This window comes from Bos javanicus, chromosome 23, assembly GCF_032452875.1.
Source record: "Bos javanicus breed banteng chromosome 23, ARS-OSU_banteng_1.0, whole genome shotgun sequence".
In the NCBI taxonomy this organism is placed as follows: Eukaryota; Metazoa; Chordata; class Mammalia; order Artiodactyla; family Bovidae; genus Bos; species Bos javanicus.
Window position 1 is genome coordinate 8027874 of NC_083890.1, and position 12102 is coordinate 8039975.

Below are 12102 nucleotides of genomic sequence, written 5' to 3' on the forward strand. Positions count from 1 at the left end.
AAAAACCGAACAGGGGACAACTGTTCTCGGTGGAGAGGAACTCACTCCAGGATCCTCTGCGATGCGTTTTCCTGTTGAATTTCAACGAGGGTTTTTCCGCCTGGCATTGATTTATGCTCCCAACCTTTCAGGCACTCGTGGCTTGTATAGAGGGAGGACGCTGCACATCAGAGGCGGGTCTGCTGAGCTGATCTCAGCCGAGATCCGTCCGCCCACCGGATACGCGGGGCAGGAGCCGGCGGGGTGGGGAGGGGGCTGAGCTGAGCGCGTCCCTCAGCAGCCCCCTCTCCTACGCGCTCAGGTATCTGCCTCCTAGAGTGTGCTGTTCTGATACAGAGATCGGGGTTTGGATCCTGGCAACAAGCCAGTGCTTCTAGGAGGGGGAGAGCCAAGCTGCTTCCACCCGCCCGGCCTCTCTCTTCTGTTCGTTTCAAGGCCCTGCGTTTTGTTGGGGCGGGGTTTTCATCTCCGGTCTGGTTTCTCCGCTTCCCACAGGCTTCTCTCAATACTCCCTCCGCTGTGCAGGCTGGCTGGTCCACCCCTCAGCCCCGCGCTTCACCCTCTTCATGTGCCCAGTGCTGTGCGCACCAGCGGGCAGGAGCTCAAAGAGCAAGAGGACTGTAATAGGGAGGGGCGTTGGTAGCGGACAGCCCCAGGCCTTGAGAGCTCCTGCTACGCCCGCCCTCTCCAGGGCGTCTGAGGCGCTCTTCCCCTCTGCCTCTTCTGGTCTAGGGGTGGTCACCGCTCCCCACTGCCGCCAGCGCCCAGGCGTGCACCCGCTTGCTGGTTTCTGAGCCCGGTGTGCCCCCTCGCCGATCACCGCGTTTGAGGGACTGTTGGCTTCCTGCCTGGTCCTCCCGTCTTTCTTCGGTCCGCTTCCCTTCCTCTTCTTTTCTCTTTTTCCCCTTGTGGGTCTCATTCCTGCTGGGAAGAGGCTGGTGGTCCAGTGGGACCCGGAGTCCTGGCCAGGCATCGTGAGGCCCTTCAGTCACTTGAAAGATTCCGAAATTCAGTTATAACTGATACATCCAACCCGCGTAAGCCCCGGGGGGGATTGGCTTCAGGTTAATCAAACCCTTAGAAAGCAGATTTAGAAAACAGACTCCTTCCCTCAATGTTTCTAACTCAGGGTCACATACCCAGTGGGATGAACATTTCCAATTATTTGTCCAGGACACGCCCTTCAAGGGGGATCCCAGGGTGGAGAGGAGAAATTTGATCCTTGCATCGTTTTCCAGAAAACATTAATCTCATGAAATGCCTTTTGCAAAAGGAGGTTCCATGATCAAATTTGTTAGAAAAACTCCACATTCTATAAATTTCCCCTATGTCTCCTTCTAGCAGAGGCTCTGCAGTGCCCTGAAGTAAAGAGTAGCTTGTTCAATGTATGTTTGGCCCACTGTCCCCAAAGTTGGATCAGGAAACGAAAATCCTTTTTTCTTTCTTTTTTGCCCCAGTGACTCATTTCCTGAGCCCTAGGTTCTACAGAACACTCTTTGGGAAACCTTGATCTCAGGCCCAGCATGCGTGGCTCTGTGCTATAGAGCGTTTCTTATTTAGAGCAGACTTTGAGCCTTAGAAAAGACAGAGGAACCAGACATCAAATTGCCAACATCCGTTGGATCATAAAAAAAGCAAGAGAGTTCCAGAAAAACATCTAATTCTGCTTTATTGACTACGCCAAAGCCTTTGACTCTGTGGATCACAACAAACTGGAAAATTCTTAGAGAGATGGGAATACCAGACCATCTTACCTGCCTCCTGAGAAATCTGTATGCAGGTCAAGAAGGAACAGTTAGAACTGGACATGGAACAACAGACTGTTTCCAAAACGGGAAAGCTATATATTGTCATCCTGTTTATTTAACTTATATGCAGAGTATATTATTCGAAATGCCGGGCTGGATGAAACACAAGCTGGAATCAAGACTGCTGGGAGAAATATCAATAACCTCAGATATGCAGATGACACCACCCTTATGGCAGAAAGTGAAGAAGAACTAAAGAGCCTCTTGATGAAAGTGAAAGAGGAGAGTGAAAAGTTGGCTTAAAGCTCAACATTCAGAAAACTAAGATCATGGCATCCGGTGCCATCACTTCATGGCAAATAGATGGGGAAACAATGGAAACAGTGAGAGAATTTATTTTTTGGCTCCCAAATCACTGCAGATGGTGACTGCAGCCATGAAATTAAAAGACGCTTGCTCCTTGAAAGAAAAGCTAAACCTAGGCAGCATATTAAAAAGCAGAGACATTACTTTGCCAACAAAGGTCTGTCTAGTCAAAGTTATGGTTTTTCCAGTAGTCATGTATGGATGTGAGAGTTGGACTATAAAGAAAGCTGAGTGCCGAAGAATTGATGCTGTTGAACTGTGGTCTTGGAGAAGACTCTTGAGAGTCCCTTGGACTGCAAGGAGATCTAACCAGTCCATCCTAAAGGAAATCAGTCCTGAATATTCATTGGAAGGACTGATGCTGAAGCTGAAACTCCAATACTTTGGACACCTGATTCGAAGAACTGACTCATTGGAAAAGACCCTGATGCTGGGAAAGATTGAAGGCCGGAGGAGAAGGGGATGACAGAGGATAAGATGGTTGGATGGCATCACCTGCTCGATGAATTGATTAGCGTTTGCGCAAGCTTCGGGAGTTGGTGAAGGACAGGAAGCCTGATGTGCTGCAGTCCAGGGGGTCACAAAGAGTTGGAGACGACTGAGCAACTGAACTGAACTTGAGCTGTATAGATGAGGCTAGAGTCCTGGCTCTGGTTTTTTAGTGGCAGCCAGGTTTTGGAAAAAGCACTTAAATGCCATCTTTCAAGTCTCAGTTTCTTCATTTCTAAAAAAGGAAGAATCCAGAGCTCTGAGGAGGATTCAGGGTGATAATCATCTGTAGGTTGCAAGACATGAATCACGTTAAACAGAAAGGGGGACTTATTGGAAAGATGCTGAGTGTCTTCTGGGTTCCCCCAGGGGGGAGTGCAGCAGGAGGGTCGAGACCCAGGAGGTGAGTGGTGACCTTGGCGGTGTGCACACTCCACCCTTCATCCCTGTCTGCACATCCGCTTCCTCTGCCTTCCTCTGCAGACCGTGTTGATGGCTTCCAGGGAGGTAGGGCTGACTGTGCCCACTGGCAGCTCTCATGGCAGTCTCAGCTCCTGTCATCTCTTCCTTGCAGGGGTCTGGACTAGAGGACTGCCCCTGAGACAAATTCTCTTCCTGGAGAGACAGCGTCAGAGGCTCAGCCTGGTAAGTGTCCTCTCCCGTCCAATCATCTGTGGCCAGGGTGCTGGGGTCACCCTGGGGCTACACTCCATGGCCCTTCTGTCTCAGGAGTGGTTCTTAGCACACGTGGTACAGCAGATGTTGTGTGTCCCACGACACATAAAGTGCTTGAGCGCTGCCTTTGAGCCACCATGAGTGACATGCCTGCCCTGGGCGGCCGGGCCGGGGTTGTGGGTCCTGGGGAAGACATCAGGGGCCCTGCAGTCTCTGCTTATTTCTTGTGCCTTTCCTGTGAGTCCGAGTGCCACTTCTGGCGGGACCTGTGAGATGTGCAGGTTCCTTTGACGTGGCGTGGGTAGCCATCTGCGGGGAGGGGAGATGAGAAACCGGCTGTGGCCTTGAACAGTTAAGGTGCACTCCATTGGAACTGGCTCCCGGTCTTGGGCTTCATGAGCTTATTAACTTTTGATAAGGTGTATTCGCGGACTACCTTAAATCTGCCATTTAAGTTCAGGTGCTTACTTGGGTATGCCGCAGACAGTGTGAACAGCTCACAGTAACAAGGTTTTTTGCCACAGGGCACAACATAGGCACCTAGATGCAGGATCACTCCAAAATAAAAAGAATAATAAAAATAAAAAATAAAGTGCTTGAAAGCAGGGTAAATACTCAGTAAGTGAAGCTGGCATGATTAAGCAAATTCTTAATCTCAGTCTCTGGCTGAGGAAGGAAGTGGAGGTTAGCAATAACAAGGGCAGTCATCCATCTAGGAGACTTCCACTCACACACCTCACATTTCCATGTGTATAAAATCACAGGATACAAGAAATGGAACCCTCCCCCTGCAAAAAAAGAAAAAAAACTCCAAGGATAATTTGGATTATATTCAAATGAAAAACTCTGTTCATCAAAACATATCATTTTTCTTGATTCCACATATATGGGTTAATATATGATATTTGTTTTTCTCTTTCTGACAACTTCACTCTGCGTGACAGACTCTAGGTCCATCCACATCTGTGCAAATGACCCACTTTCGTTCCTTTTTATGGCTAAATAATATTCCACTGTGTATATATAGCGCAGATGGGTGGGATGAGGACGGTTGGATGGAAGTCCAAGAGGGAGGGGATATATGTATACAGATAGCCGATTAGTTCTGTTGTACAACAGAAACTAATGCAATGCGGTAAAGCAATTATACCTCAATTAACAAAAATAGATATTATTAACAGTAGAAAGGCAAGAAGCCAAGCTGAGGAGATATTTACAATACACATCTCCAACAAAGGACTGGAATTCCAAATATATGTAGAACTCCTATAAACTGATAAGGAAAAGACAGACAATCTGATTAAAAAATAGGCACAAGATCTGCACAGGCACTTCGCAAAAGAGGATGCTTAAATGGCCAATAAACAGAAGAGAATGTGCTCAACATCATTAGTCATCAGGGAAGTGCGAGTGGAAGCATAAAACGAGCCCACTACACACCCACCAGAATGGCTCAAATGAAGAGAGACGCGTACCAACCGTTGGGGAGGATGTGATGAACTGAACCTCCCAGACAGGCGGGTGGGGTCTAACTCGGTACAGCTCCTTTGGAAAATCATTTGAGGTATCTGTTGCACGTGCTCACAAGCAAACTCCAGGATGCAGCATTCTACTCGTAGATGCGTTCCCTTTGGAAATGCATACAAATGTCCACAGAGATACACGCAGTAGAATTTTCATAGCAATCCTCTTTTACTATCCTGAAGTTAGGAAACAATGATGCCCACCACCAGCAGAACGCAGAAAAACTATGGTATAATCATAGGCTGGAACGCTACTTGGCAGTGAGAGGAAATAAACCACCAGTGCACGTAACAGTTTCAGCGAGCCTCTCAAACAGTGTCGGGCCGGAAAAGCAGACCCAAGTGTATGCAGAATTGCGTACATGTGAGCACATGAAGTTCAAAAGCAGGCAAGACTGGTCTAAGCTGTTAAAAGTCAGGGTAGCGGCACTCTCTGGGGAGGTTGGTGGGAAGGGGGCAGGAGGGGGTTTCTTTTTTTTTTTTTTTTTGGCTGCACCACGTGGTATCCGGGATCTTAGTTCCCTGGCCAGGGATCAAACTCTGCCCCCTTGCATTGGAAGTGCAAAGCCTTAGTCACTGGCCTGCCAGGGAAGTCCCAGGAGGGGGTTTCTGTGGGGCTACTGGTGTTGTTTCTTGATCTTGGGTAGATTAAACAGGTGTGCAATTCGTGAGAATGCGTGGAGTAATTCACTTATGGCTTGTATGCTTTTCTGTATTTATGTACCCGCTAACAACATTTATGAAAAAAAAAAAAAACCCTGCGGGGTTTATGTTAAAGCTCTGATTCCCTGCCCCATTTCCAGAGAGTCTGATTCATCGGGTCCCGGGAGGGACCTAGGAGTCTGCATTTTGACCAGCTCCCTGGGTGAGTCTGGGCAGCAGGCTCTACACTTGGCCCTGGCCAGTGCTGGGAGGGTCGGTGGAGTTTGGCTGTTCTCGGGTACCTGCCCTGTTGGCCCAAGGTGCTGGGGGAACGCTTCTGGTGTGAGCAGGAGATGGGGAGGTGGGAGAGGGCAGGAAGCACCTGTGCACCTGAGGGAGCGGCTGCTCTCAGTAGAGAAGACAATGAGTGGACTCCCGGGCATGACCCTGGGAGGGCCAGCCTGTCTCAGGATGGAACGTGGGTACCGGGAGGGCTCTGTTCAGTGTCCTCTGAGCCTCAGTTTGCCGTGAGCGACATGAACAGGCAAACTCTTTACAGCCTCCGTGGTGGGTTCTAGCTTGAGTTTCGGTTCTGATCTTGCCCTGGAGTCGCTATGTGACCTTGGGCCAGTTGCCTGCCCTCTCTGGGCCTTAGGTTGTTCACCTGTAAAAGAAAGGGTGGGACCATGTGTTCACCTGGCCACCTGTGAGGCTTGCTGAGACCCCTCCCTGGATACCTCTCGGAGGGTGCTGCTGCTGGCAGCCCTGGTCAAGCATGGTCTGGAGTGGGTCAGTTTCATATCTGTTTACTCTGCAGCCCCACTCCTCTGGCGGGCCTTGAGCTCCTGGAAGGTAGGGCTGGACTCCATCTTTGTTTCCAGTACCTCACACCTTATCGGACACAGGGAATGTTGCAGTGAAACCTCTTGGGGCCTCCCTGCTGGGGCTGACGTGCTGGGCCTGACGTGCTGGGGCTCTGGTTCTTTCCTTTCTGGAAGTCATACCAGGACACCCAGGTCCCAGGGATAAGAGGAAGATCCACCACACCATCTCACCTCCAGCTGGCCTATGAGGTGACCTGTTGACTCCTGGTGGCAAGGGGGATCCAAAGAGGCATGCCCACCTCTCCCTCGTGCCTGGAGGCAGGCAGGCAGACAGGCAGACAGGCTGGGTACTTCTGACTGGCTCTGCTGAGTTCACTTAGAGGCTGAGTTATTAACTCCTGGCTTGGGCAGAGCAGCCTGGGCCCTGGGTGCCCCTTGGAGCTGACAGGGGCAGGCCTGTGCTAATTGAAGGCTTAATTAATTTTCCCAGTGGAGGCTGCAGCCGGCGCCTTCTCTCTGCCATCTGGCCATTTGTCTTCTGGTGGGAACCCCCTCTGCCTGTCTGGGGACCACTGTCTGCTCCCTGCTCTGGGCCCTGAGCACGGCGGGCTCCCAGCTGGGGTCTCCGCTCTAGGGGGCTTCTTCCTTGGCTCCTCTGCCAGGTCCTGTGCCCCCGGTCCTCCTCTTTCTTTCGCTTTCAGGCTTACCCCGAGCTTTGGGCATTTCTACCCAGGCCCTGGGGCCTTGCCGGCCGCATCTGCATAGCCCACTGGAATGTTCCAGAGGCGGGCAGGCTGACCCTCTGCCTCTGGGTCATCCTTGAAGACGAACAGTGTCCATCTTCACCACCCACCACTGTTTACATCAACAAGGCACCCCCTCAGGCCAGACTCAAGAAGTCAGTGGGTGACCCGGTGGGGTTTACTGGCTACAGAGGCAGGTGGGGGAGAGAAGCGTTGCCCAGAGGTGACTCCCCAGAGATGCGGTGGAGACAGAGGTAGGAACTAAGGCCTGGGAGCTCCTACAACAAGCCAAGCATGAACCGGTCTTCTTCCAGTCCTAATGCTCAGCATCTTGGGGTACCTGTAGGTCCCATTGTACAGGTGGGGACACAGGGGTTCAGGCTGTTAGCTCTTTTGGTAAACATGGGGTCTCCAGGGCTGGCTGCTCCGGAGATTGGCCCCCTTAAATGACACCCCTAAAGGACAGAAGTTTGTCCTCACGAGATTCTTTGTCTCCGTGGCTGAGCCCTGAGGCTGGAAAGAGGGAACCGCAGCTCCCTCTAAATATTGTGAGGAGGAGTGTGGGAGACGCCCCTCAACCACCCCCACCGGCTCCCTGCTCCCCCGGGCCCTTCCAGGGCCACAGAGACCCTTCTGATCACAGCAGTGAGAGCTGTTGAAAGGGAACTTACTGGCATCTGACTCAGATTTTGTGGCTCGAACCCAGAAGTGCTCAGTGGACAACCCCCACCTTTCCAGCCCCTCTACTGGAGCAGCTTCCAGCCACAGTGCCTCGGACCCCCAACGTGAGGGAGAGGCCTCCCGTTCCCCATCCCCAGCCCTTGACAGTGAACAGCAAGGCGTGTTACTCAGAGGCTCGCTGAGCTGTGTCAGAGCCTGTCAGCCTCTTAAAGCCACTCTTGGGGGCAGGCAACCCTGGGGCGCTACCCACAGAGCCATGAAGAGGCAGAGGGCCTTTCTCTCTGGCCTTGCGTCCGAGGTCTGGGGTGTATCAGGCCTACCCCCCAACCCCTCAGGCCCCCTTCTACACAGGGTGCAGACTTGCCTGTCTCCTGTTGGGGACAGATGATGGGGCACATGTGCAAAGGAGCCTCCCCTCCCTTTGTCTGCAAGCTCCTGAATTGATTGCATCCTCTGGGGGAGTTTTGACATTGTCACTCAGGGTGGCAGCTCTAAGGGTCCACTCCCTGGGGCCCAGCCCTCTCCCCACTCCAGCCAAGAGGCCCTGCTGTGGCCCTGGAACGGACTGTGTGCTCCCTCAGACAAGTGGGCCTCCCCAAACCCACGAAGCCCACCCGGCCTGTGGCCTGTGGACGGGAGGTGGCTGGGGCAGGGCTGGAGCTGGTCCTGGAGGAGTGAGCAAGCCCGGCAGCATCAGGCCCCGCGGAGGGAGTATTCGCTCTGCTGGGGATGCAGAGCTCAGCGTCGTTTGTCCTTGTCGCCTCAGCTTTCGAGTCTGTGATGACGACGGGTCCCTGAGATCTGGCCTGAGAAACAGAAGGCAGAGAATGGGAAGGATCTGGCGGAGGAGGGGAGAGGGTGGTTCAGGGGATGGTTCGGGGATCGGGGCTCGGGTTGGTAAGCGGGCAGCATGAGGCCCACATGGGGGTGCAGGAGGGTCAGGGACGTCCTCTGCTCTCCTCACCACTGTTGGGGTCTTGCATCCTTTTGCCCAGAAGCCGAGTGGCTGGGAGCCCCCGGGCTGTGCCCTGGGCAGGCACGAGAGGGCGCTGGTCTCTTTGGACACCTGGCTGAGTTTACACTCTGGGAAGGGGTGGATGGGAGAGGGCTGTGTTTGGGCAGGGGAGGGGGCCAGGGGCGATGAGCTAGGCTGAGCAAGGGGAGGCCAGTGGCCGGTTCCAGAGCCTGCTGCCTGCCGTGATGACGCCGGAGTATCTGGATAGAGTTCTCAGCACCCCGTGACATCTTGACCCTGCTGCCATATCTGCAGCAGGCGTGGGCTCTTCCGAGCTCTACTTCACACCAGCGGTTGACCTCGAGGTTCCTCAGTCTCTCTGAGCCCCGGTGACCACGGTCAAGTGCCTTGCCGGCTCTGGCCCCAGCAGTGAGGGCCTCCCCACCTAGCCTTCATTTCCAGTGGTGGAAGAGACGATGGCTCAGGGTAAGTCCTCCCCACCCCAGAGGACACCAGGGTGCAGATGCCTCCCTGAGGGTGCCCGCCCGGACAGAGATGAGCCCAGGCCTCGCCCCGGCCCTCTGCCTTGGAGCCGTTGATGGCTGGGTGCCCGGAGCCCACTAAGGCCAGCTGCCAAGAGCTCTGGCACCGGGGTGGCCCAGGGAACCCCCGAGAGTCCTTGCAGCCTCCGTACTCAGCACTTTGCTGGCTCCAGGGTCTTTGGGCATCTGGCTTGAGCCCCTCTCCCTGTGGGATTCCCTCCTCTCCGTCCAAGACAGGGCCTGATGGTCCAGTTGGCTTGTTCTCGCCTGGAAGGTACTGCCAAGCCTCCCACATGGAAACTCCAAACCCAGGCGGTCGTCTGTGTGGTGTGTCTGCTGGACCAGGGGCTGGCTGGGGGTCTTAGAGCTGGGGGCTTCAGGGCCTCAGCTTCCCCCATTTGTAAAATGGAAAGAGTAAGAAACCCAGCCTCTAGGGTTGTTGTAAGGACTCTAGGTGATAACATGGGCCAGGTGGAGGGCCAGGCACAGTCAAGTGACTGGTACATTTTTAAAATTTTAAATTGTATTTTTTTTATTTTTTTAAAGTATGCATATACTTATCTACTTGGCTGTGTCAGCGTCAGTTGCAGCACGCAGCCTCGGTAGTTGTGGCGTGCAGACTCCTGGAGGTGTGAGGGCTCTGGAGCGCTCAGGCTTCCGTAGTTGCCCCCGTGGCCTTAGTGGCTCTGAGGCGCGTGGGATCTTTGATCCTGGACCATGGATCGAACCCATGTCCCCTGCACCGCAAAGCAGATTCTTAGCCACTGGACCACCAGGGAAGTACTATGACCGGTATATTTTATATTTTATTTTTTTAGAAGACCTCATAGTGCGGGAGAAAAATCACCTAATTTGAAGTCTGACCAATCTGGGCTCAATCCTTAGCTCTGATTCTTGCTAACTTCAGTTTTCCCCTTCCGTAAAATGGGATTTAAAGAACTCTCTCCCTTCCTTCCTCCTTAGGTTATTGTGGGATTTGAGGGGTTCATCTCTGCAACTTGGCCCTGGGTTTAGCACATAGTTGGTGTTCGTGTGTTGAAGAAGACTCTTGAGAACCCCTTGGACTGCAAGGAGATCAAACCAGTCAATCCTAAAGCAAATCAACCCTGAATATTCACTGGAACGACTGATGCTGAAACTGAAACTCCAGTACTATGGCCACCTGATGCTAAGAACTGACTCATTGGAAAAGATCCTCATGCTGGGTAAGATTGAAGGCAGGAGGAGAAGGGGACGACAGAGGAGGAGATGGTTGGATGTCCATGAGTTTGAGCAAGCTCGGGAGCTGGTGACGGACAGGGAAACCTGGCGTGCTCAGTGCCTGGGGCCGCAGAGTTGGACACGACTGAACTGGCTCAGGTCGTGATCAGCTTCTCTGACCTTCCTTCCCTCTGCTGCCCTTGGACCCTGGACCAGAATCTAAACAAGCCTCACTTGCCACCAGCCCTCAACCCAAGCTGTCTGGTCCCTGCGTCCCACTACACTTGTCCGTCTTGGGCTGCCAAAGTCAGGACTGCCCCGCAGGTGGGCCACTGCCCAGAACCCCACTGTTAGGCTAACTGCCCTCATTCCCATGCCAGTCTCCCTGGGCTCTTCTGAAATCAGATGACACAACAGGTGGGAAAGCCCTTTGCAGGCTCTGGACATGTGAGGGGTTAAGTTGCTGTCTGCACTTGCCACAAGAACCAAGGGGGTATGCCCGCGGTCCCCACAGAGCCCTGTGGGAGAGGGACGTCCTTGGCCCACCTCCTCCTCCAGAGCCGGCCTGGAGGCCTCTCCCTGCCGGCGCTCTTGCCTCTCCATCCTAAATGCCATTTCCCCTGTCTGCCTGAGCCACTGCCTACTGTCTGGGGCGGCTGGAAATTTCTCAAATGTCGCTTTGATTTATGGCTCTAGTTAATTCTCCAGGAGGCCTGTGAGATGCCCTGAGCTCTGCAGCCTCAATGGGATAAATCATTTAACAGGTGGTTAAATATTCTTTAAGGTCTGAGGAGCACAGGCAGGGTGTAGATGGAAGGGGGCTGGGGGTGGGGGCCAGCCTGGAGGAGACTTGACAGATTTCTAACCGGAAAAAGGGAAAACGATGTGGTCATTTCAGAACCCGTGAGAGTCGTTTGTCATAGCTATGGCTGGAGGCAGTGGGCCCCTTCCTGCCCTCGGGCCCAGGAGGCTGGGGGTCTGGGGGCGGGGGTTGGAGGGTGAGGGCTGGGCCCTCCACAAGCCATATGTTTCACGCAAATGATCTTCCTGTTGGGAGGTACCCACAGGACCCCAGAAGCTTCCAGTTGGGAGTGAAGACTTGATATTAACACGACAAAGGCAGGCTATGATGCTGCTGGCTGCTCTGAGAAAGTAGGCGGAGGGGAGGCCTGGCGCACACCAAACTGGCTGCGCTCTGCCTAATGGCATCCAAATACGAGATGACACCCGGCCAGCCAAACAAAACGGAGCCTCGCTGGCACCTGGAGACCCCAGAATTAGGCAATCCCGCTACCGCACATCTGTAGCGGCTTTCGTGGTTTCAAAGCACATTCCCATTCTTTGTGGGGGAAAAGAGACCCTCCTATACTGTTGGTGGGAATGTAAGTTGGTGCAGCCACTATGAAGAACTCTATGGAGGTTCCTCAAAAACTAAAAATAGAGCTGGCAGTGATCCCGCAATCCCACTCCCGGGCATATGCCTGAACAAAACTATAATTCGAAAAGATACGTGTTCACAGCAGTACCGTCCCCACAGCCAAGACACGGGAACAACCTAAATGTCCACTGACAGAGGAATAGATAAAGATGTGTCTGTATATACAGTGGGATACTCTGTGTATGAAAGCTCATTCCCTCTGCATGTCTGAATTTTTGCGGCCCCAATGGACTGCAGCCCGCCAGGCTCCTCGGTCCATGGGATTTCACAGGCAAG